The following is a 24,542-nucleotide window of genomic DNA, read 5'->3' as shown; positions in this document are numbered from 1 at the left end:
AAGTTTTTTCAAGCCTGCTCTATCAACATTAAAAAAATGTTCTGAGGCTTGGTTTCATCACATCTCTTGTGGAAAAAAAAAGAAAGTATGAACTATACTAGGCTCATTTTTGTTTGTTTTTAAAAACAAGGTGCATTCCTTGTGCAGTCTGTAGAAGTTCTTTAAAAATGTATTCAGATAATAGATTATGTTGATAAAGTATGAAAAATATGTTTGAATCAGAAAGAGTTAATGCAATTATTAAAAGTATTTCCTAACAGGTTACAAGTAAGAAAAGAATCAGAACTTTTCTTTGAATGAGTCATCTCATTTCAGGCTAATTCAAACTGTTGAATTCCTTCAAGTGTCAGATCTACATTTTTCCTTGTCTTTCCAGAAGTGCTGGGTTAGTTCCTTTGTTAAACAGATTTCACAACACAAAAGCATCCACAATTGCTCTCCCAGCCAACTTTACTTGAGATTGTCCAGAGGTGTCCTGAAGAACTTGACTAACAGTGGATTCATCCATTTTATTTCCTCCTCTGAATATCCACTGAATCTCCCCTTTAAAGTTCTGAACTAACGAATATTTTAACGAATGCTAATTGCCTTTTATGTAAACAAAAATGAATTTTGATTTGCATTTAGAAGTACCTGCTTCTTTCAAGGCTGTGCTGGAAAATTTGACCAAATTACATTACATTTGCCACCTGGATTTTGTCCCAGATGAATAGCAAGGGCTAAAGTGGTAAAAAAAAAATGTCCTTTGACTTTAAATTTAAGTATTAAAACTTTCAGCAAGATGCAATTTATAGTGTGTGCTATAGAGAATTTTATGGTTCCCCCCTCCCTTCACTAAAAAGAGAGAGTGGGGGGTGAGAGAGAGAGGGAGCTAGAGGAAGGGCACAATCCTTTAAAATGTCTTTCTCCTCCCTTCTCCTTTCCCTCCTTTTCCTCCCCTCTCCTCCCTTCCTCTCTCTCTAATATCTGACTACCTCTTAGTTAACTTTTATGTCTCCGGTAGGTCTGGAAGGATAAAGTTTTCCAAGCTCCAAAATCTAGATCCTCCTTTCTGAGAATAAAGAACAACGTTGGTTTGGGAACATGGCATAAGGGAGAATGTGAAAAGAAGAATGGGGTAGAAGGCATGGTTCTCTGCTTGCTGGTGACATTCCTTGGGCTAGCTGATAATACTGTGTTTATTAGATACTTTAGTAAGTCTCAATCTCTAGACTTTTCTGTCATTCCCTATTCCCAACTCATTACCATGCCCTAAACCGTACATTTCCACAAACTAAAGATGTTCCCAGTTCGAAATACATTTCTGCTTTTAGGTTCCTGGACCAAGGATACCACCTAAAGAAGTCTTCACAGCCATTTAGGGCAATGGTTCAGGATCCTGTATCTGTCACAGTTTGCAGGTGCCCCAGCCTACCACTACCAGGACACATGCATTCATTCTCTGGCACCTAGGCATCCCTGACTGCAGTCAATGTGCCAGTATGACCCCCGTCCAAACACAGGCACCACTGGGTGGAGGAGGAGTGGGGGCCACATCACATCGTTTCAGGAATCTCCTAATTGAAAACGAGTTTTGTAACCCAGATGGCAAAGCCCACTAGTCTGTCAAGGGAAGTGCACAAATACTTCAGAAGGCCGACAGAGGTACCAGATTTCCAACACACAGGAGCTGTGACATTAATAAGCTGAATTGTATCTTTCAGTGTCCCTCGTTTACGATAAAAAGTGTTTAGCCATTTCGTAGGAAACAGAAAAGGTGAAAATACCTCAGGCAAAGAAAACACTGTTTGTGGACAAAAAGGCTTCTATTTATGATCTAAGTGTTGGTCCTAGAAATATTGGATGTTTAATTACCTAAGTTTTTATTAACTATAAAACTAATAAAATAATCCTTGACAGGCTGAAAAAATTTTTAAAAATACTATATTGCATTTATTTTTATGAGGAATGTGCAGTTTATCACCTATTAATACATTCTTACTCTGTAAGGCAACAGGAATACATCTGTTTTTAATACTTGCTGTATAGCTCATTAGCCTACCAGTCTTTCTGATCTGTTTCTGCAGTGGCAGAATAGATGTCATAATTAATGCTACTTTTGTGCCTCTGTGTGCCTTTTTGTACAAGATCAGAGATGTTATTGGGTCTGCTAATGTGACCCCAGTTTTCAACTCAGGTGATTAGTGCAGGGAATTAAATGTGCCTACTCACTATCCAATGGAGATTGCAAAGATTCACCAGACAATCAGAATCATAATTCCAAATGAAAGAAAGCATGATTCTTTAAAAGTGTTTAGAAGAGGGCACAGCAGGACATATTTTCTTTCTTACTGGCAAGAGTTTGTAACTGGATATGTTAACATTACTGAGAACATGAAAACATGAAACAAAAGTATTGATTCAAGAATTCACTCAAGAATCCAAGTGCACACTGGCTGGTTTTATTTCATCTTTTTAAAGTACGAATTACATTGGTTGTTTATGGTAGACAGGTACAATTTGGCTGGTCCTTCTTGTTCTGCATTTTTCAACATACATGAAAGAAAGTGTTATTTGTACTGTTAAATTTACATTATCTTCTCTTTAATTGCATCAGCCGCTGACTAGATCTAGAAATAATGACATTTAAAGGGAAAATGGCAAGCATCTCCAGAAGACTGCAGTCTAATGGAAGAACCTAATTAATTTAACCTCATAATCTTCAGTAATGGCTGAGTTTCATCATTCCGCAGATGGAGCTTGGAGGAATTAACAGCCCTGTGCATCCCCGCAGACTCCACAGATTGGCTGCCAAAGAGGAGATTTTTCTTTATATTTCTTCAACTCACATATTGACAACCTCTGCTTAAAGTGTACTAGGAAGTATGCTGGGAAGACAAAGTGTGTGGCAGTAACAGGTGAAAGTGAAAACCCCACTTTGCAAAATGTCTTGCCTCTAGTTTTATGTGGTGGAGGCAAAACAAAATCTCTTTGTTGAGAGATGTGGGGCCAAGACTTTAAGATTACCTATAAATATTCTGGCAGGGTTAAACTGCAGCAGAAAGGGAAAGCAAGGCTTAACTTCAGGAAAACGAGAGATTTGCGCGTGTCTGCAACTCGTCTTCGAATGCCATTATTCATTTTTGTTCTTCCCTTAATGATTTGTAATATCTTCTGGAACTTGTGCTGCGATAAGAAAATGGAAAAGTGTGGAGTCCCTGTATGGACACACAGATACAACAAGAGAACAGGGGATATTTTAGAATATTTGCCCCATGAAATAGTTTTACTGCTTCAAACTACGTGCTGCCCAGGTTCACTATTGGTGAGGAGATCTGGGAGCATCTCTCCCAGTCATTTTTCATCTAAAGAGGCCAGCTTCCTTCCGTTGACAATAAACTGTAGGTGACTTTATCATTGTGAATGTAAACATGCATTTGTGTTTCTCCGATCACAACATGTCTCAGAAAATATTGACAACGGTGTTTGAGGGAACCCTAATGTCAGACCCTATCTCTATCTTGCATGTATTCGCTAGTCTGATGATAATAAAATTGAAATTACTTGCTTGGATGCCACATCATCTTGGAAACTGGGACGATGGTAGCTGCCAGGGGCTCAGCAGAGGGAAGAACATTACCGGTATTATTGCCAGGTGGTCACATATTCATTCAGCGACCACTGCCCTTCTGTGCCAAGCCTCAGGTTAGGGATGAGAGTTGGCCCTCCCTGCAGGCACCCCCACGACGAGTGTCCTGTTTCACAAACTGCTTCTGTCAGTGTGTTCTATAAGTTGCTGATCTAAGTTTCAAAAATGCCCCAAATGTCTCTCCACCTCCTGAAAGCCGAATCCGCCCTCCAGAGCAGGACGTCTTTACCTAGAAAAAAGCCCTGTTGGTCTTCAGGTGGCACTGGCCTGCCGACCAACAGAGCTCCCAAATGCATTAGCAAAGGTGTTTCTTTAGTAGGCGGGCGCTGGGCGTCTGTGATGGGACCCGCAGGGCCAGCTTAGTGCGGTGTGGAAAGAACCCGATACCGCACTGCTGGCTACGCGGCCAAGTTCCTGCTGCTCCCCGAGCGCCTGCCGCTCCGGCTCCGACCCGGTCCCTCTCTTTCCCCAGAGGAGCCGTGAGGAAGAAATTCTATGAGGCTGCAGCTCAGGGAAATTGTCCTGGAGTATGGCGGTGGGGGGTAGGGGTGCGGCGGGCCGACGTCTTTTCTTCAAGATGGGTTGCCCTGCGTGCACGCCCTTTCCCATCTAGATTGTGCGGTCACTGCGGTAAACTGAGCGAGAGATGCTAAAGCTTCCCTTAAGCGACCTGGAAAAGCGCCACCCCCTGCCTTGCCACGGACCTCGGCCGTGATAAAGGCCACCAAAAAGTCGGCGTGTGCAGAACGGAGAGAGGCGACTAAGGAGAGAGGGTGCACTCACTGTGACTTTCTGCCTGCGGCAGTTTCTGATACTGAGGACATGACACCACGGGGCAGAATCTAGACCTGTGGGATGGAAACCGAGATGGGGTTGGGGGTCTGGAGACCACGAAAGACATCAGTACAGATGGGTGAAGGGTTTGTTTCGATGGAATGTGTCAGAGAAAGGGCATCTGTGTTTGGAAACGCTGTGTGCCGGCCTTGGGGCGTGCAGGGCTGGGCGGAATCCGCCCTGGAACGTGGTTTCGCTGAGTTACAGGGTTCGGGCCTGAGTCTGCGACCGCTCGGTTGGGTGATCGTTCATTGAATCCGTGCTGACTGAGGGCTCGCTCCCTGCTGGGCACTATTCTAGACGCGCAGCACAAAGCCCTGTCGTCGCGGGCAGGTCACCTGACCCCTCGGAATGTCAGTTTCTTGTCCGCAGAACTGCTGCGGGGTTGGATGACTCACAAGGACCCTGAGATCCCTTCCAGCTGTCAAATCTGACACAGGCACGAATGGGTGTGCGCTCCGCTGACGGATGAGCCCCGTACTCTTGGCGGTGGGCGGAGAGAAGGACCCGATAGGCCCCTTGGCTTCGGTCACTTCCAGGCAGGCAAGACGCTATTGTTTCTCGTGCTAAGCCGGCAAAACAAAACTGTGGTCAGGTGTGGGAATGTAAGTCATCTCAACACCACAGGCTAGTTTCCCAAAATACCTCGGCAAACCTAGGAGAAAGATTCCTTTTCAGAAGCGTAGCCTTACACGGCTCATCGTCCTCAGTGTCAGAACAGGCCTCTGCAGCCAGCCGGCCGGCGTAGGCCCCTTTAGAGCCCACGGCCAGCAGCCCGGCCAGCCTTACCAGGAGATTCTTCCTGCGGCCCAGGGTCCTACTCTCCGTCTGGCGCTCGGAGGAGAAACCGATTTCAGCCCCCGGTCAGCGGCTCGGCCGGCGGTCTGCACCGGCCGGCCTTGGGTCCCGAGCCCACCATCGCACCCCCGCCCCCGCCCCCCGCCCTTAGCAATCGGCTTTCATGCCCCAGTTTCCTTCAGACCGTTGTGAGCGCCTGCTATTACTCCCCGGGTGTCAGTTTATAGTCCCCGCTGAAAGTGGAGTGCGAGGACGAGGAGGGGGACGCCCGGTGAGCTGTGCTGCGGGGGTCACCACGAGCACCCCCGCGCCGGCTAGGGCAAGCTCCTCCCTAACCCCCGGGGGCGCTCGCACCAGGGCAGCCGAGCCCCTCCATCTTCGCCGCCTGTTTGGTCTCGAGGGCGCTACAGGTGGCGGACAGAGCACCCGGGCCCTTGCCTCCACCTAGGCCTCCGGCGCCTCTTTCGGGCACCCAGGCTGGCGGAGGGGAGCAGTCTGCATCCAGCCCCGCTCCCTTCCTGCCAGCGGCCCCCTAATCACGCCGCCGCAGCGCCTTCCGCTAACCTCCCTCGGTGGGCTTAAAGCCTCTCGGTCCTCCAGGCTCATTTGCGCGCTCCCTCGGACAGCCCCCCACCCCCATCCTGGAACTCGGACTCTGCGCGTGCGACTCCACTACTGTAGCGCCCACGGCCCCAGCCGCTGCTGCGGAGCTGGTGTGGAGGCGGGGAAGGGAAGGGAGGGGGCGGGAGGAGATCAGCCCGGGGAGAGGCTGTGGGTTGGGGCAAACCGGTCGTCGCAAGGCTAAGCAGAAGCAGCTGCTGGTAATAGGCGCCTCCGGGGAGGGAGCGGGTTTCCCAGGCCGGGATGCGGCAGCGGCGGGCGCTCCGGAGGCCAGAGCAGCCTCCCACAAAGGCGACCCTCAGCCTGGCGCCCGCTCAACGCCGACGCCTCGGTGCAGACCCACCCAACCTTCCGTAGGACCCCACAGTTCCCGAGGGCTTTGCCGGTCGCCCTCCTCACCAGGACGTGGTAAAATGCACTGGCACTCCAATTCCCCTACCCGAAGGAGCGCTCTCCCTTTCCCTAGTTGCACCCCAAGGATGGTGCTGGCTGGGCGTTATTCAGGGCTTCGAAAGAGGTGGGACGGTGGACAGCAGTTGAATGCCCCTCGTCTCCGCGCCTCACACCCAGCGTCCTTGCGTAGCAAGCCGCAGGCTTCCCATTGTTTCCTGAGGTCAAGCAGCAAGAACGCACCTCACTTGGAAGTATCTCTTTGGTTATCTTTTCCCTGAGTACTTCTGGGAAGTGAAACAAGGAAATGATGCCTAATGCCGTTTCAGAAGCTTAAAACATTAGACGTGTTGGGCGATGCAGACATTTCAAAACTTAGGAAAATTAATAAGCATATGAAAATCCACCACAAGCCCTAACAACCGATTTTTATCTATCACGTTATAGCCATCCACTTTCCATCTAAATATTTAAAAAAATCCCGTGATTTGATGTAGTTTACATAAACCACAGGCATTTGGCGTTTGCTTTTGTGTCTTATTCCAGTATGTTCATGAACTGGCAATTGGCCTTCAAAACCTACTAAATACATATGTTTAATTCTGGAAAAATAAAATTCAGCTCAACTCATTGCATTTACATTTTGTGAAATATATATGTGTGTGTATGTATGTGTGTGTGTGTGTGTGTGTGTGTGTATGGTTGGGAGAAGGTTCTCTAAAGTTTCCCCACCCCCAGCCGACCCCGTTAGAGCCCGACAGCATTCGTGCCCTTAGTTCACCGCTTCAGTGATATCTACCAATAAAATCTTTGTGGTCCCAGAATATAATCAATCTAGAATTTCTTTCTTTAGATGTTTACATCATGCACAGTTTTTGTTACAATCCTGTTAACATGTTTTGTTTAATCCAAGACATGTTAGAAAAGAAAAACAAAACCGAACGTTCCTATGGAGGGAATAATTTTCCTTAGCTCTTGACTTGATTGAGATATCAGCGGTAGCACTTGGAGTTCCCTTTTCTTTCTCCCCAAAATGTGTGTTTGATTTTACTTATCAGATGATGCATCTGTGTTGACAGAAGTTTGTCTTTTGATTGTATTTCCAATAATACAGACTTTCAGCAAGTAGAAGGTACATTGTGAAGAGAAACAGCTTCCAGAAGTGAACCACTGTCTCATGTGTATCTGCCTACTACCTCTTTAGCTCCCCCAAACATACCCTGAAAAGATGCCTGATTCTTGAGGGCTTCAGAGGTCTCTGAAAAAATGAAATTCGAATGTCCTGTTGGAGGGAGCTTATGTGTTTCTGTATGTTAGATTTGGACAAAGGAACTGTTCGGGATCTTGGTGGGGGGGAATAATCTGCCTAGAAACAGTTCGGGAAACAGCATCTCTCCATGAGGTTCCCCGCAAAAATCCCCAGCGCCCAGCCGCGTGTAGGTTTATGTCTGTAGACACTCACTGTTCAGGCCATTATTTTCCCTCTTCCACTTTTATTGGATAAGTGCAGCTGTGAAGAACCAAAAAGAATATATATTGGAAAAGAATAAGGGGGAATTCTCGAATTCTAAAGCTGTGCCATAATTTCTAGTTTCACTTCTCTCTTCCCCACCTCCCCCACCTTCCTCTCCAATTTGCAGGACCACGTGTGCGGTTCTGCATCCCACAGTCTCTTCTCGAGTTTCTTATATAGTTTTCGGGATTTTTTCCCTCTCAAGTAGTCAGAAAAGTAATACCGAGGGGAAAAGCCCTGAAATCGAATTGCGAACCACCAGGCAGAGCGACCCGATGCGCCTGCACAGTAGCAGCCTCTCTGGGTCCCCGGGCTTTTCCAAGACCGCACCCGAAAGTGCCAGCGTCCTAGACTTCAGGAAAAAGACTAGTCTTAGAAAGAAGGCAGACTCCCTCCCGTAGAGCGAAATCAACAAAGAGAACCCTCCTACCTGAGATGAATTTCGCTTAACTGTCTGAACCGGGATTAGGTCGTTTCATAGCCTGTCGTTTTGTGATTGCTCCCACGTCGCCACAGACCCGCGCGAGATCCCAGACTCTCTCGGTCTACCTCTCGGTCCCCTTCTCCTCTTTTCTCCTCTTCTCTCCTCTCCTCTCCTCTTCTCTTCTCTTCTCTTCTCTTCTCTTCTCTTCTCTTCTCTTCTCTTCTCTTCTCTTCTCTTCTCTTCTCTTCTCTTCTCTTCTCTCCTCTTCTCTTCTCTTCTCTTCCTAGATCATTTTTCACACGAAATGATTTATCCCGGATTGATCCTCGCAGCCACATTTGCAGTATTTCCTGAGCAGTGAACACCACTTTCAGAAGTAAACGGTTTGATAAACATTTCTAGCTCACGTTTAACTTTCAGTCTCCATGCATACCCAGCGCTGCGCCTGGCCTGGCTGGAAATGCTCTCAACAGCACGGAACACAGGTACCATGTCACTGCATCTGACCGAATGTAAGACTCCCCATGTTGCTCCAACCACACCCAAACCTATTGAACTAGTGACTCAAGACTGCTAGGAACTTATACTTCACTTCACTTTAAACGTTAACAATTTCTATAAGTGGTTGCACTGCAGTGACCACAAGGACCTTGTTTTCTGACATATGGAAAATAATTCCTTTTACACTCTAACGCTTCCCACAGCTGATCACCAGTGGTTTCCTCTGCTGATGGTGAAGTGACTTGAGTTTTCCTTTTGCATTTAATCTGAAGGGAAATTTAGGCAAATTATTGGGCCAGCCCTTTACTTAAGGCTCTACAACAAATTAAAAAATAAAATCCTGGGACAAAGATTTCAGAGTAAGATGGCCCTTAGCTGTCAGCATGCTGTGTGTTCTGAAAACAAATGATAAAGTTTATCCATTGGAGTCCCTCCTTTCATATTCACCACAAACACATGGTTCGGCGTTATGATTCAGTTAATAGATACATGGAATGTCACATTAAAGGCACTGGTCTAAATGATGTATACAGCAATTCTAGGTTTTGTTCCTTAGAAGGTGGCTTAAGCAATAAAACATTTGTTGGCTAACATAGAGTACCCTACCAAACCAGCACAAGCAAATAAAATGTATGGTGTTAGGAGATAAGTCACATGGAGGCAAAGAATAAAATAAAACAAAGAAAAGAAATGAGACAAAAACAAAAACAGAAGCAAAAGAAGTCCACCCCAATCAGCAACTCATCTAATATTCAAAGATGCATCAGATTTTCACACCAAGAACAGCTCTCCAGTGCCTCTTGTTGCATGTTAAGAAATAAAGACATTTACAATGTTGGAAAACACAATTTTCCTCATTCTAAATATTTCATGCTTAGCAGACAAATAATGGATCATTTGCTTTTTCTCTTTTCCACTACTTGGGCACTGATTTTGGCACTTATATGGTACTTGATTTGGCATGCAAGGCAAGGCAGTTTAAAAATTATCTTTACAGTGACCCCTGGTGCTATTCTTCAGGCTTATTGTTGGCCGATAGAGAGATGATTGTTTTGCCTAAATGGGCCTCAGCCCGTATTCTTTGCTTGTATAGCATAGTCTTTCAGGGAATCCAAGGTTTCGTATGCTTTGTGAAGGAAGGGCAAGCCTGTTAATTTTATTTTGCATGATGACAGAACTCACAACATGGAATGGATTTTCTTAAAAAGTTTAATAGTCATCTACAGCTATCAACCAAAAATCAACCAAAGTACTATCAGCTATCTGCCAAAACACGGTCAGGAAATAGCAAATGAGATTTAACCTCGATAAGAAGTAGCGTGTCTGAGGAAATATAATCTAAAAGTTATAAACTTGAGGTCCAAATCCATACTGTTCATGAGTCACACTCCCCCAGATTTCTGTTCTGCTGCCCACTGGGGTTTATTTATGGAGCATGCAGTCCTGTTCTACACTATACTGGATGAGCAATTATGATGCAAAAATTTTAAAATCCGCCTGCAATTTTATTCTTGGAGGAAAAGGTGTTATTTTAAAAATTACTCTAGTTGTGAAAAAGAAGAATAAATCTGATGCTCGTTTGTCAAATGATATTATAGAAATGTAAAAAGAAAAATCAAGCCACTGCCTTTTGGGTGAGGGGAGGGACAAGTGACTGCTACATTGAGGAATCATATTCCCCAAAGCATTTGATAGGTATCATCTCTTTATAAAGGTGAAGGCAACTCACAAATGGATATGTTAGTAAGTGGAATGATCTGGATAAAATCAAATTGAAAGCTCAAAGTTCCTGACAGCTATGAAGGTAGCTGACAATGAAAAGAATATATATGCCAAGAGAGGCAAATGGTAAAACAAAAGAAAAATTAGATTAAATAGGCAGAAGGATTACAGCTCAATAACTTTGGAAAATTCACCTAAAAGGAAAAAAAATCAACAGAACAAGGTGGATTTTAAAAAATTTAATCAAATGTTCAATAAAATTTGCCTTAGTAATTATTTGTGACATACAGGACATAAGTCAAACATTACTGAAAAGTTCACCTGAAACCTTTAGAAGAAATCTCGCCAGGAAACCTAGTACTGCATGCCTCCCCTGGTCTCTTCAGCTATAGATGCATAAAGGTAGGAGTAAACATGTTTGGTTTACACCAGATCCCCCCACTACATACCTCCAAAATCCCTGGTATGATAAAAGAATTTGATGATGTTCTTTAGAAGTCTTGGTAGGGAGAAATGCACTTTCTAACATTAGTCAACAGTAAATGGTTTAGATAACCAGCCTTAATGTAACAAGAAATTGGATGTTAAAGTCAAATTTTATGGCCATAATAAGTTCTTATTGAGTGTGCAAACTTCTCCCTGGTTTCCCTCATACATTTTAAAGGAAGCAACAGGCAAAGAATTAACTTTCAGAGGACAAGGTATTCCATTAGACTAAAAAGCACATGTTATTTTTATAATATGAAGGTCCTAGAGTATAGGGACCATGTCTTTAGTCTTGTGTATAACTTTTCTTGGTATTATTATTATTCTAGTAGCTTCAATTAATGCTCTCCAGCCAGATGCACTCAACAATGAAGGAGTTAACATGGTTCCTAACAGTATGAAGTGATTTGGTTAAGTGAAAGAAGAAAGGTCAGTGTTGGGGAAAAGTGACTGGTCCATTAATTATTTCTTTAAACGGTGCTGATACATAAGAAAATTCCTAACTCAAACCCAGTAGTTGGCTCTGTTCTTGGCTGTTCACATATGGTCCGGTGTTCTCCCAGATACTCAGGAGCAAATCTTCATCTGAGCTAGTGAGCCAGATCTTCTTCCTCCTTCTTAAGGAGAAATTCCACTGGGTACATTTGAAAGTATTTCTATGTGAAATTACATTGCCAAACTAAATAATAAAGGAATTTTTGAGGGAGGGAGAGCGAGAGAGCACAAACATTTCTTTTGAATCAGGACTGACCATAACATGCCCAACCTGCCAGTGTAGGCTGCATACAAATGCTCCAAGAAGTATAGAACTGTTGGTTTTTGCCCTTTTCCTTCTGTGGATCTATATTTAATTATTTGAATAGGACCCAGATTTAAATATACATTTCTGTCCCATTCTTGTGTTTGTGTCATAAACCAGAGCATAACTCTATACTTAAGAAATTTTTTGTTCCTTCATGTACAAAAAGTTTCATTTCTTGCTTGTACATAACACAGGTAAAGATAGCAGTTGAGCTTAATGTTTTATGACATAAGTGGCTCAATGTTCTAAGTCCAACTTAAGCAGATATGTAACTAAATCCTTGTGGCATTTACTAATTACTCACATAGAAATGCTACAAATGTATCTATATAGACACACACATTAGTAGACGAATATAAACTCCTATGTAGAATATCAAATTGTTTATTATGAATATATGTTTTATTGGGTTTGGGCTTGATGTTATAAGGGGCTTTTAAGTTTCTATTGAAAATTTTCTTCATACTTGTATACACATCCAATGAAAAAAATTAAGTATATTTTATGTCAAAAATAAACCTGTCTTGGGCGATACAATGCCTTTTCAGATTGTGACCCTATGCCCAGGCATGCCTGTAAATCCAGCCTGTGTGCCTGTGACTGATCTGGGACTTAGGTTTCTGATTTGGCTGAGAGATGTGTAAAAACCTCAAGTAGTCAACAACTCCTCCCTGGCTGTGCATCTGAGGGGCTCAAGAACATTGTTTATTCCAGCAAGTGTCTGGGATACATTATACTTCATGAGCTGGCTCCTGCTACTCCTGTTTTGGAGAATATGATGAATTTGTATACTGTGCTAAAATAAATGTACTTTGCCCAAATAACAGTTTTTCTTCACAGAAAATTTTGAATATGATTCTATCTTTTGAACCTAGTACTGCAATATTTTAAACAGATGGTATTTCTGAAAGAGCAATAATGAAATAAATTCTCCACCCCTTCAAACTCAGAAACTGGTTCAAAATTTAAATTTTTATCCAGTGGCCATCTGAATCTAGGTTTTGAGATGTTAAAAAAATAAAAGTTTTGGATATTTGTGTTGAAAGATATTTTACATACTTTTTAAAGGAAATACCAGGATCAAGGATCAAAAGACTCCTTGTATTAATACTTAAAAAAATTTGATTGTAAGTTATTTCTGGATTATAAAATTGACTTAAAATATGATTTTCTTTTTTTAATTTTAATTGTTGTTCAAGTACAGTTTTCTGCCTTTTATCCCCATCCCAGCCCACCCCCAGCCCTCCCCACCTCCCTCCCATTTCCACCTCCACCCTTGTTATTGTCCATGTGTCCTTTATACTTGTTCCTGCAAACCCTTCCCCTTTTAAAATATGATTTTCGAATAAATACCATGCCTGTAGTTTTTGACAAGAGAAACTTCCTTTGGTGTTCTTAGCAGACACATATCTGGTGGTTTGGGGTTATTGTTGTTCCCTCCTTAAATAAAAATTTTGATCACATATACTTTAAGAGACTGTGGGTTTGTAGATTGTTTCATATTTGGGAATGAGTAGAAAGGATAAGCAGTGGGCTGAAGAAGGCTAAGCCATTCTCATCAACTGGCTAATTTGGTTACTATTTCTATTTGGACCCGGGGATGTGGTCTTGTTGGGTTAACCTAATTTGTCAATGTATTGACTTTTACAAGAAGTCCTCTTCACAGGATATACATGGTCTATTTTGAAAACTTCCTGGGTCTGCATACATGTAAACATCCAACAGTTTAGGATAAAAAATTAGTCTTTGTGTACATTTCTGACTATGTCTTGTGCATCGGTTCTATATCCAAATCTATAATCGGTGGTCTTTGAAGGTGAAGGACTAGGTCTCATTGTCCTCCTCTAACTTCATCTAGTACAAATCAACAGATACTTGATGACTGATAGAAGCAAAACAGTAAAGTGTGCAAGTCTGAATGATTTTGAAAGAGTGTGTAGGATAAAACCCACATTCACACCATGCTTTGTACTTTCTCAGGCCCTTTTGCTTACATGATCTCATTTGATGTGAATAATTGAGTAGGGGTGGGGAAAGGATTTCATTTGAGAGGGACAGACAAGTGCAAACATTTGAATGCTCACTGAGAAGCCCTGAGTCCTTGTAAGAGCAAGTCATGAAGGTATTTGCATATCTTTCACTGCTTGTGATTGGATTCCCTAAATCAAGTAAGAGGAAGTTCCCAAAGAAGGGGCAGCTCAGATTACTGGCCTGTAATGGATGCTTCATCCAGTGCTGAAATACTTTCCAGGCTGAATCAAGATTCTCTCTAGACCCCATTAAGTCAGATGCAGAGGGATTTGGGGGTTACAAAAACTTCCCCCTACCTTCCCAAAGGGGTTCCCCGATGCAAAGAAATGGGGAAAGTAGTGGAAAGTATACAGGACATTTAGTCCAGGCTTCCCCACATGATTTGGCGCAATTCACTTATTGCTCTCTGCCTCAATTTCCCTAAATACAAGAATTTAGATTACATAGCTTTTAGAACACCCATAAATAGATCTGAATCCCAGTTGTTTTAGTAAATTTCAGAATGGTTGCTTATTCCTTTATATTCTCCACCCCAAGTGAAAAAAAAAATCACCCTGTCACTCCACCCACCCTTTCCTTCAGGTCCATCTCATACACACCTAGCTCGTCCTAGCTGGCAGAGCAAACCCACCACGAGCCCCTTCAGTTTAAACACTGCAAGGGCCCAGGAGTCCCAGTCACCCTGCGAGGCCTGGGCAGCCAGCCGAGCTCAGCTCCGCGCCGAGGGGCCCGGGGAGAGGCTGGGGGCCCGGGAAGGGGGGTCCTAGGAAGAGGGCTCTGGTCGGCAGTGCCCGCCCTGGTGTCGCTGTGCTCTCAGAGACACTGGAAGGGCGCCCCTCAACCCGGAGACACAGACGCATTTAAGAAGAAAAGAGAAAAGCCACGGCTGGCTCGAATTTCTGGAAGCAAGGGCAGTTTTTGCCCTAAACACCGAGACAGACCCCCTCTTAGCACTGCCCTGGCCGTTGCCCATTTTCCACTTGTTTTTGGAAGAACCGGTTCCTCAGCCCCGCGCCGCCAGAGTTGGGACACCCGTAAGTCCTACTGCCCGGCCCCTGTCGCCGGCCACGCTCCCCTGGCGAGCTCTCTTGCCACCTCCGTCCCTGCTGTGCTCTCGCCCTGCCCCGGCAGCCGGCGGCTTTGGCCTTCAGTTGGGTTGCGGTGACGAGGAGACTTTGTTGTGAAACTAAATCTGACCCTTTGGCTCCGAGGCAGGGCCGAGAGCCTGGGCTGCTGACGCCGCAGCCCCACCCGGGGCAGGAGGGCGGCGATCGGAGCCCGGGCAGCAGTGGAGGGGGCGCTGCTGCCGCCGCCCCAACTTCGGAGCGATCGCGCCCTCTCGCACCCCAGTCCGCCTGCGCCTCCGAGGCCGCCTCCTCTGGTGGGCACCGCCGCCAGGTACGCGAAGCCACCTGGATGGGCGCTGTGGGTGTGCGCAATAATGGGACCGTGTCCGGGCCAGCTGCGGTGCCACACGGGGGGCGTCCCCTGGCCTGGCAGCCTTAGGGCGCTGCACGTGGAGGGATGTGTCGGGCCGGTTTGTTTTCCTTCGGGGAGGTGGCGACTGATTGGGACGTCGGGGGAATGAGGGGGAGGTCATCTTGACCTTATTTGTTGTTGTGATTGCTGTCTTAGATGTGTGCTTGCGTGCGGACCTCCAGTACTGGGAACCGTTTGGGGAGCAGCAGGGGCAAGCAGCTATTTATCTTCAGCACTTTCTAGCCCCGGAGATTCTTACTTTGGTTAAAGTGGGTCCAAATCAAAGAAGCCAGTTAAAAGAAGTAGCAGATGGTTTGGAGGGGCGAGGCATTGTTATTTCTATGAATAACCAGGGAAACAATAAAAAAAATAAACAAACAGGACCTTTGCTTTACCTTGGGTGAATTTGGGAGAATTGGGAATACTGCATGCGGTAGAAACGATTTTTATTGTTGTCTTTTTGTTAAGACCCACTCACCTTTTTCGTTCTGGTAACCAGACCGACTAATGCTAGCTAGGTAAGTTCTCTCATAAAGCTCAAGGTTTCTTGAAAAAATTCAAGTGGGGGAAGGACTCAGCCCTTTCAAGAAATGTGAATTGGTATTTAAAAGAATCACTATCAAGTGTCTGCTCAGCACAGAGGATCCCAGCTATGAGAAGTGCAGGAAGAGCATAAGAGCAGAATGTCCATGTAAGGAAGGCATTCTTCCAGCCTGTCCAGAGACCCTAATGCCCTAACTGCCCTGTGTCTCTAGCTCTGAGCTGTTCACTCAGCCAACACTGGGAAACAGGCCATGCACCCAGCATCTTGTTATATGGATACCGATGGTTTCTGGCTTGAAGGAGCAGTCTGGTGGGCAATTGTGACCTAACTGACTAGTAGTGCTCTGATGGGGAAAAAACACAGGTGTGCAAGGCTTGCTGGAGGAGAAGACTGGATGGGCCTGGAGGCTATGCAGGGGTCTGGCTGGAAGATGCATCCTTCAGGCTCCATGTACTTGGTACCAGGGGCCTCTGGAAGTAGGCTGCCATGGTTGCAGGTGAGCAGGAAAGACCTGGGATGTAGGCAGATGTACAGAGATGGTAGCTAAAGCCAGAAGGAAAAGGGCTTGCCTGTCAGACCAAAAGAGACTAAATCAGACTTGTGCCCTACTTGGAAGAGAGCAAGATCTAAGTTTTGCAATTTGGAACATGTGGAGGCCTTGGAGAGAAGGCAGAGAAAGTGCTAATTAAGATAAATTACAAAGTAGGAACAATAAAAAATCTATTAGAGGGACTATTTAGCCTAAAAAAGTCAAGAGGTAATTAAAAGAGGGAGCACCATAGTAAAAATATTGTTTTACTAATTGTTACCATAGTAACCTGAAATACAGCTTCTAAAAGTGTCCCTGAGCAATTAACTTCCATGATAATTTTGGATGTAACAACTAGAGACAACGAAGCGTACTGCATTGTAGTTTTGTAACCTTTCATTCTTTACAAAATTCTCATCATTTGCCTGATGTACATTTATTGAACATGTACTATATGAAGGACATATTTTCAATCATCTCTATTCTATTAGATGGTATTAATGTCATTGTATAGGTGAAGAAATAGGCTCAGAGAAGTTAGTTAGTTTTACCAGGATTATAGAGTTGCTAAGTCCCAGAGTTACCAAGTCCAGTCCCTACTCTCACACTGGGTCTGCAGTAGTCTTTTTCTCTACCCTTCGAGTCATCAAGACTAGCTCTACTTTTAACTTTCTCCTATTTATCATTCATGGCAGTGACTTGAAAGTTAACTAATGGGTTTTAGGTGGATGTATTACAGAAAGCTGGATAACTCAGTCATTGGTTTACAGAACCAGTCAAAGAAAATCTGAGTGTGCTTGACTGACAGGCAGAAACTAGCAAAATGAGAATTTCACAGGGATAAACCCATTCCACAAACATAGAACAGAGGGATTATGACTTGAAAACAGGTCATTGGCAGAAGAGTTTGAGCGTCCCTAAGCTCAGTAACTGCCAGTGGCGTTTGGTTCCAGAGGCTGACGACCAACAGTCCTGCCCTGTGGAGGGCATCAGAAAGTTAAGAACCAGGTGTTTCAAAAGATGTTTGGGTTCACAAAGGAGAGTCCTTAGAGGATACCATCATAATATTAAATGTTTCAAGGACAGTTTTGTGCAGGAAGACATGGAAATATGTTTGTGTTGGTGCAGAAGAAAACAATGAACCTGCAGAAGATGGGTCTATTTCAGCCTCCTAAAGGTTAAACCTTCCAGCCGTGGACCAAGTGGCTTGCCAGGCTGGCGTAGCCATAGGGCTATCCCCAGAGGTGTTCATGCAAGAGCAGGCTGGCTGTCTGGCAAAGATGTTTCGGGTGATTCCTGCATTGGAGATTTAGATTCTCTAACTTCCTGCTGTGGCCCCATCGCAGCATCCTGTGCCTCGAATGTTCCTGTCACATTGCGTCACCCACTAACAGTTTTCTCATTGAACTGAAAGGAGGTAGATCTCTTCAACTTTTCTAGTTTTGCACTAGTGCAAGCTGACCTTTGATTTTAAGGAAAGAGTGAAATGCAAAGAAACCCTGACTCAGTGCCTCTTTTCTGACAGCTTAATGCTTTCTCCATGACTGTACTTTCTGTGTTTTGGCCTTGGAACCTGCAGACTTACAGTCTCCTTTCATCAAGTAATCCTTACTCTGGTCAAGAAGCAAATAAAAGTAAGAGTCAGCATCCAGGAAATGAAATTGCTTTGCTCAACGTTGGTTGTGATTGTCAAGGGTGAGGGAGTGAGCGGTGTTGGAGCAGAGCAGGGAAGCACTCATTCTCCGGGTCCTTCTAAACTGGCACATGAACTACGCACTAATTCTCGGGTCTAGTGAGGAGCTTAGATCCCCTGTCCAATGGCTATGTTACCATTGAGCTGGACATTGAAGTCTTGTGTCCACATCCATGGTTAAAATTGCCTTTGAACTTTAACAGCAAAAGAAAAAGAAATGGCATAAGAATCTTGAGAAATATGTTTTCACCTTATTTTTATAAGTGAGACTGCTTTTTTAAATTCTCCACAGCTGAACTTACTGTGGGCTAGGCACAGACTAGGGACCTTCTGAACTTGACCAGGGCATTACTGAAAACCAAACCACCATTCACCATTCTGATTGAAGTCCTTCAACATAAAGCCATTGGGATCATATCAATTGTCAACATGCCAATTGAACTTTAATATTAAAGAACATTACCTATTGTCTAATCCTTATCTCTTAAACCAAGGGTATGTTTTTAAGCCTCTTCTTCACTTATACCAAAACAGTGAACATTATTGGTTGTTGAACCCATATCATCTACTTAAGCAGGACTGAATGTCACCAGGGGTGTTGGTGGATGAACATAGTGTTTGATTTTGGGGGTGGGTGGGCAAGGACTGTTATTCCCACTGAAGAAGGCAGCCACCAATAAAACAGTTTGTTGCTTTCTTGACCATACTGAAAGAAAGGAGTTGATGACTGAGGAAATATGAAGTTGTGGTGCATTTGAAAAAAAATTAAATGTATAGTTCACGGAATTTTGACAATTACGTAGACCCATGAATCCACTACCATCAAGATATTGAGTGCTTCTAACACCCCAAAAAGTTCTCTTGTGCCCCTCTGCAGTCCAACCCCACCCCCACCGCACCCCCCAGCCTGGCTTTGGGCAGCCATTGCCCTGCTTCATCCTTATGGATGGGTGTTTGTGGTGTGTTTTTAACACCTTAAGAAGTAGTTGCTGGTTGATCTTTCTATGTAAAAGTAAAGAAGTAGATACTCTATATCCCCTCTTTTTCTTTTGAATAAAGTAAGAAAATATGTCGTGTAGTTATAGTTACTAAATTTGCGTAACAGCAAACATAACCATTGAATGGAACACTTTGTTACCAGTTGTTCTAGAGCACAAGTTATTTTAAAACTGAAACTGTAGTCTCACTAGGCTGAGAAAGGGTTTCTGTGACACGTTGTATATGAACATCTGTGGAGAACTAGCAATGCCCTGAGTTCAGTAGATGCAGCAGAATTAATATACCATCCTGGTGAAACTTAAAATAAATTTATTATGTATGCTTATGCCTCAGATTATTTTTCCCTTAGGTGTCTGCATTTCTGCATTACACAGTCCTGTGGTTCTCAAACAATAGCACACCACTGTTCCTCTGATTCATCATGTGCATGCACAATTCCATGTTCACTAGAATGCATCTTGACTATTCTTCTTGAGTCCGTGAGAGCAGATTTCATTTAAAGATTAATGATGAGTCAAAGAAAGAGCAAGTGTGTGTGATTGCCCCACCAATAATCTAGTTTAGGCTTTCAAATATTCAGTGCTGGGAAGTTCACCAGGAATACAAAAATTTGGTAACCTCTGACACAGTGAGGTTCATGAATGCTGTCAAGATTACAGGTTCCTTTGTAACAACTTCACTTGAGTATTTTTAAAATATGACTTCGGAGTTTCATCCTTCTACTAGGGCCAGCGTTATATGTAAGGGAAACCTGAATAAGAGAATTTGACCTCACTTTAATATTACTATGTTCAACTATCATACATTTTAATCCTTTAAGTATACTCTTTGTAACTGATCTTTAAGAAATAATGAAAAAGAAAGGAAAAAATCTGATGAATGAAGATGAAGTATACTGTGGTATATTGAAAGAGGGACAAAACCCTACATGCCCTACTCCATAGAAATGTCTCCTGATGGAATATTACATAAGTGTTAAAAATGATAAGTGTACAGACTATAAAATGCTTGTGGCACAATGTTAAAAGAAACCAGAAAGACACAAGCATTAAGAGTCACAATGATTATAGCTACGTAAAATTATTCATGTATACAAACAAGTTGAATTGATGGGATTATAGCATATTTAAGTTTTTTAAAAATATTATTTATATAGTAAGTGGTACATTAAAATAATACATAGGCTTAATGCTCTTGAAAACATAGTCTGAATTCAACTATAGTTACTAAATAAATACACGTCACCATTGCCTAGTTATTACCAGCTCCTTTGATTGCCCCTTGTCTTCTGTTCTTTATCTGGTTAGAAGGAAGTCACATATGGTAGAAGCAGAACTCTGGAAGTTTTATAAGGAATAGACAGGCTTCATGCTTAAAATTTTAAAATAGCAGTATCAGTATATCAGTGGCAATGCTAGAAAAGCGAAGTGGTGTAGACATTTATTTCTATAGAAGCTACATCTCCAGCTGTAGAAGACTTCTTTCACCAGTGAAAAGCTAAACTTGTTTTTTCATTAATGACTTCAGGGGTTGGGATGTGTTCCTTGACCATTTGGAAGGGCAGCGAGGATCTAGTTTCTGAGTCTGACTCACCTGAGTATGCCCACTCTGTTTTCCTTCATATAACCCATTTTTTTCACTGGGCAAGGAAAGCAAAGCAAAGATGACAGTGAGACAAGCATCTTGTGGCTTCTGGAGCCATGGACTAGTTGAGTAGGCCTCTGAAGGTGATTTATCCAATGGTTCATTTCACTGCAGACTTCTGTTTGTAAATTTTCTTAAAGACCCCTTGATTTGATATGTTTATTCAATCTGTAGTTGTAGTCTTCTGGGGACATACTTAAGAATAGCCCTTTTCTTTTCATAAAGCAATGTTCCACCACTAGTTTCCTTCTGCTTCCCAGGAATGTTAGAAAACTCAACACTTGGTGAGAAGGCAAAGATTAAAGTGATGGTGTGTTGTAATGAAAATACCCTTTCATCCAAGGAGCCACAAGTTATTAACAGTGTCTGATGGGTCTCTGGTTCATTAGAGATGATTTATGTGTCATTGAAAATGTAATCCATTTTTCAAAATCAGCAGGAAAAATTAAAATATATGTGATGTACACAATTTCTTAAAATATTATTTTCTTTCCGGTTATAGTAGTCCCTACTTCCACCTCCACCTTATTTTTCTTCAACCTAGAAAGTCTGTCCCAAGAGCTTGCTGGTCTAGACCCTTTCTTTCTCTGTTCACTTCCTGCCTCTGTAGCTTAAACTCTTACTCTAACTTCTCCCAATCTCTACTTCTGACAATAGCCAGAATGTTCATGATGAGCAAGAACTAAAGAAAAAGCAAGGTAATGTTTCCTTGTGAAGTGAAGTGATACCGCTTTTGTTTATCAGCTGCCTGGCTTTAGCGATGGGTAGAAAAGAAGAGGAAATGTCTATGAGGAATGATTATGGATTTTTCAAAAGAGTTTATTTATTTTTAGAGAGAGGGGAAGAGGGGAAGAAAGAGAGGAAGAGAAACATCACCGAGTGGTTGACTCTTGCACACCCCCTACTGGGGACCTTGCCTGCAACCCAGGCATGTGTCCTAACTGGGAATCAAACCAGAGACCCCTTGGGTCACAGGCTGGGACTCAATCCACTGAGCCACGCCAGCCAGGGTTGATTATGGACTTTAATGAACCTAGAAAACTTTAGGTTCACAGCTCCTGAGTACTTTTTTTAATAACAAGGGAGCACAGAATAGATGTTTTGTTTCCCATGCATTACTGTTTCTGTATTTAAAATGATTATGTATTTTAAAGATTAATAGCCTTATTGATTACAAAAGGGTATAAAATATCACCTCCAAATATGCATCACTAAATTCTGTAGGTATAATTATAATGTCATCACCAGGGGCCCAATTTCCTCTGAAATGGTCTCAGTTTGATGCTTTCTGTCTTATCAATATATAAATCTAATACTTATTTGCCATTCTCTATTTGCTAGTATGTATATACTCATTTCATTTTGCTAGCTTGTTTGTTTTGTGGATTAGGTTCCACTTATAGGTGAGATCATATGGTAATTGTCTTTCACCGCCAGGCTTATTTTGCTTAGCATAATGCTCTCCAGATCCATCCATGCAGCTCCTTTCTACCCCACTCCTCCAAGACCGGCCAATATAAAGGAAATTTCTAAGGCTCCCATTTTTCCTGTTTTTTGGGGTAACTTCACCTAACAAAGTTAGCTTTTCAGTGGCGTTTCATCAAGTCCAGGGGATTGGGACCCAAGAATGTACAGTTCCTTCAGGTATTGAACAGACCAACTCAAACCAGCCAGTACCTCCTTGCCCAGAAGGCTTCCCAATGCCTGTCCTGCCGCCTGCCTGGTTCTGCTCAGCACCAGATGCCTAGGCTAGCATCTGTCCTGGGGCTGCTAGGGCAAGTCAAGGGCTCCACCCCCTCAAGCTGTGGGTGACCCCATCCTGTTACCTGTGGGTGGCAGTGGCCTTGGAAGGGGCTGCTTACCACTGTGTACCCTTGGCGAGTGTCTTCGGGTATTTTCATGCAGCTAGTAAATATGGAGAGTTGGGCTGTATTTCAATATATGCGTAGCCGTGCTGCTTTTTCTCACCATTTTGTTCAGTTGATCTTTCCTTCCTTCGAGTCAATAACTGGCTCCAGAATGTTGAACTTGGCCAGTGGAGTTGTAGGACATCTCTTAGTCCTTGTTTCTTTATTAGAGAATCTTACACTTCAGTGGCTAGTAAAAGGGTAGCCTTCCATTGTGTATAATTCCAAGAGTGTACTATAATAGTTAAGAGTGGGCAAACAAAGGATTTGGCTTTTTGGAGAAAATGCTCATGTGGGTGATTGACCCCAGCCGGTGTTTGGCAAGGGTGAGTGTTGGGGATGGACGTGTGAATGTGTAGACACCACCAGACTCCTGGTGCCCTGTCTTGTAGGGATGCTTCTGCTACCAAGGCATCTGCCTCTACTGCTCCACAGATCTCCCCAAACAAATTTCTTTTTGTAAATAGATTTTTATTCATTTATTTTTAGAGAGAGGGGAAGAGAAGGAGAAAGAGAGGAAAGAAACATCGACTAGTTACCTCTTGCATTCCCTTAACCAGGGACCTAGCCTGCAACACAGCCATGTTCCCTGACCAGGAATTGAACCAGTGACCTTTCAGCTGGCAGGCCAGTGCTCAATCCACTGAGCCACATCAGCCAGAGCTCCCACACAGATTTCATCCCACTGATCCTTCCATCAGTGTGCACCTCCCTTTCCTATCTAATACCTTGGTTAGCCTCCTTGGACATTCTTTTACTGCTTTCTAGGAACTATCCTTGGCTTAAAGTCCCACGAAATATAATTCTAAGGACTCTATATGCATTTATGTATAGGTCTATATAGTTTTATGAATAGCTATTTCCTGTGTGTAATAGGTAGATAGGTAGATATATAGATATGAATCAAAAAATCAATTTTTGCGTAAGCCTATTTCTTAGGGTACTTGAAACAAATTTTTAGGACCCCAAATTTGAAGCATATTTTTTAAGTTGATTGAATGATAGCATCATCATTTAACTGTCCACCTAATTCTACCTCAGCATTTACATGTCTTCAAAAATTGCCATGTATCAATAACATTCATTCATTCATTCAAAATATTTAATGAGCGCCATATGTGACTGGAACAAGAAGGCAAGGCATGGTCCTAGCCCTCATGGAGCTACAGTCTAGTGGGGGAGACAGGTAGAGAAATAATTACATTCCATTAGATAAGTGCTATAATGGGGGCAGGCTTATTTATAAACCATGAGAGATCAAGTCTAGCAAGGGAATTAAGGGTTTACCAGAGCCAGGCTCCTAAATATCAGTAGACTCAGTCATGGCATAGATTTCATGGTTTGGAGTGACATGTAAAAATCTGGAAACAACTATGCTGATTTAGCAAGCAGTGGAGGATTTGTAAATAAAGTCCATGGCTCGCTGTGAGTTTCTGATTTTTGAGCGGGCGTCTTTCTTAGTGGAGACATCTACCTGAAGTAGATGAACACTGACTCGTTCGACTTCTCAATAATCTTGGTCTTTTCTTTTTAGCCCAGGAAACAATAACAAACACAGTATTTAGTACAGAATAGTTTCATCTTCAGAAGAAATAAAATTACAAATGAAATACCTTTCATGCTCATGTAACTTGACCATTCTTAATACCTTAAACTGTTCAGTAAGTTCAATGTGGAAATATGGAAAAGAAACACATGGGAAATAATCCTGGAATATCAAATATACAGATTTTGATTGAAACATGTTCTCAGGACAGGTATGGAGAGGATGGGAATTTAGGGGAAATCAGAGGGGGCTTTGTCTCGGGCCTGCTCCCTTCTGTGAGGAATGAGACTGGACTTTGTCTCACTGCATATAGGTGCACTGTGGGCGATTTATGTGAAAACACTTTGTAAGCTGTGAAGCATTTTACCAATGTAAGGCAGGATTATTATCATTATTTTAAAATGCTACCTTATCGCCTGGAAAAGTTAACGTGCCTCCAGAGACTCACTTA

The 24,542-nt window shown here is 43.2% G+C and overlaps 1 protein-coding gene across 7 annotated transcripts in view; it reads left to right on the top strand.

Moving 5' to 3' along the window:
* The first annotated feature begins 14,574 nt into the window (after positions 1-14,574).
* EYA1 (EYA transcriptional coactivator and phosphatase 1) overlaps positions 14,575-24,542 on the top strand; it is a 295,372-nt gene continuing 285,404 nt past the window's right edge. For 2 of the 7 annotated variants that reach the window (XM_036031212.1, XM_036031208.1), the window contains exon 1: positions 14,915-15,148. The gene's annotated coding sequence lies outside the window, so the exon portion shown is untranslated. Of the gene's footprint in view, positions 14,785-14,912; positions 15,149-24,542 lie in introns of those variants that run through there. The other 5 variants (XM_036031211.1, XM_036031206.1, XM_036031207.1 and 2 more) reach the window with 4 other exon arrangements.

The sequence above is a fragment of the Phyllostomus discolor genome, chromosome 7 (genome assembly GCF_004126475.2).
Source record: "Phyllostomus discolor isolate MPI-MPIP mPhyDis1 chromosome 7, mPhyDis1.pri.v3, whole genome shotgun sequence".
Lineage (NCBI taxonomy): Eukaryota > Metazoa > Chordata > Mammalia > Chiroptera > Phyllostomidae > Phyllostomus > Phyllostomus discolor.
The sequence above is the reverse complement of the archived record's forward strand: the minus strand, read 5'-3'. Positions and strand labels throughout refer to the sequence as shown.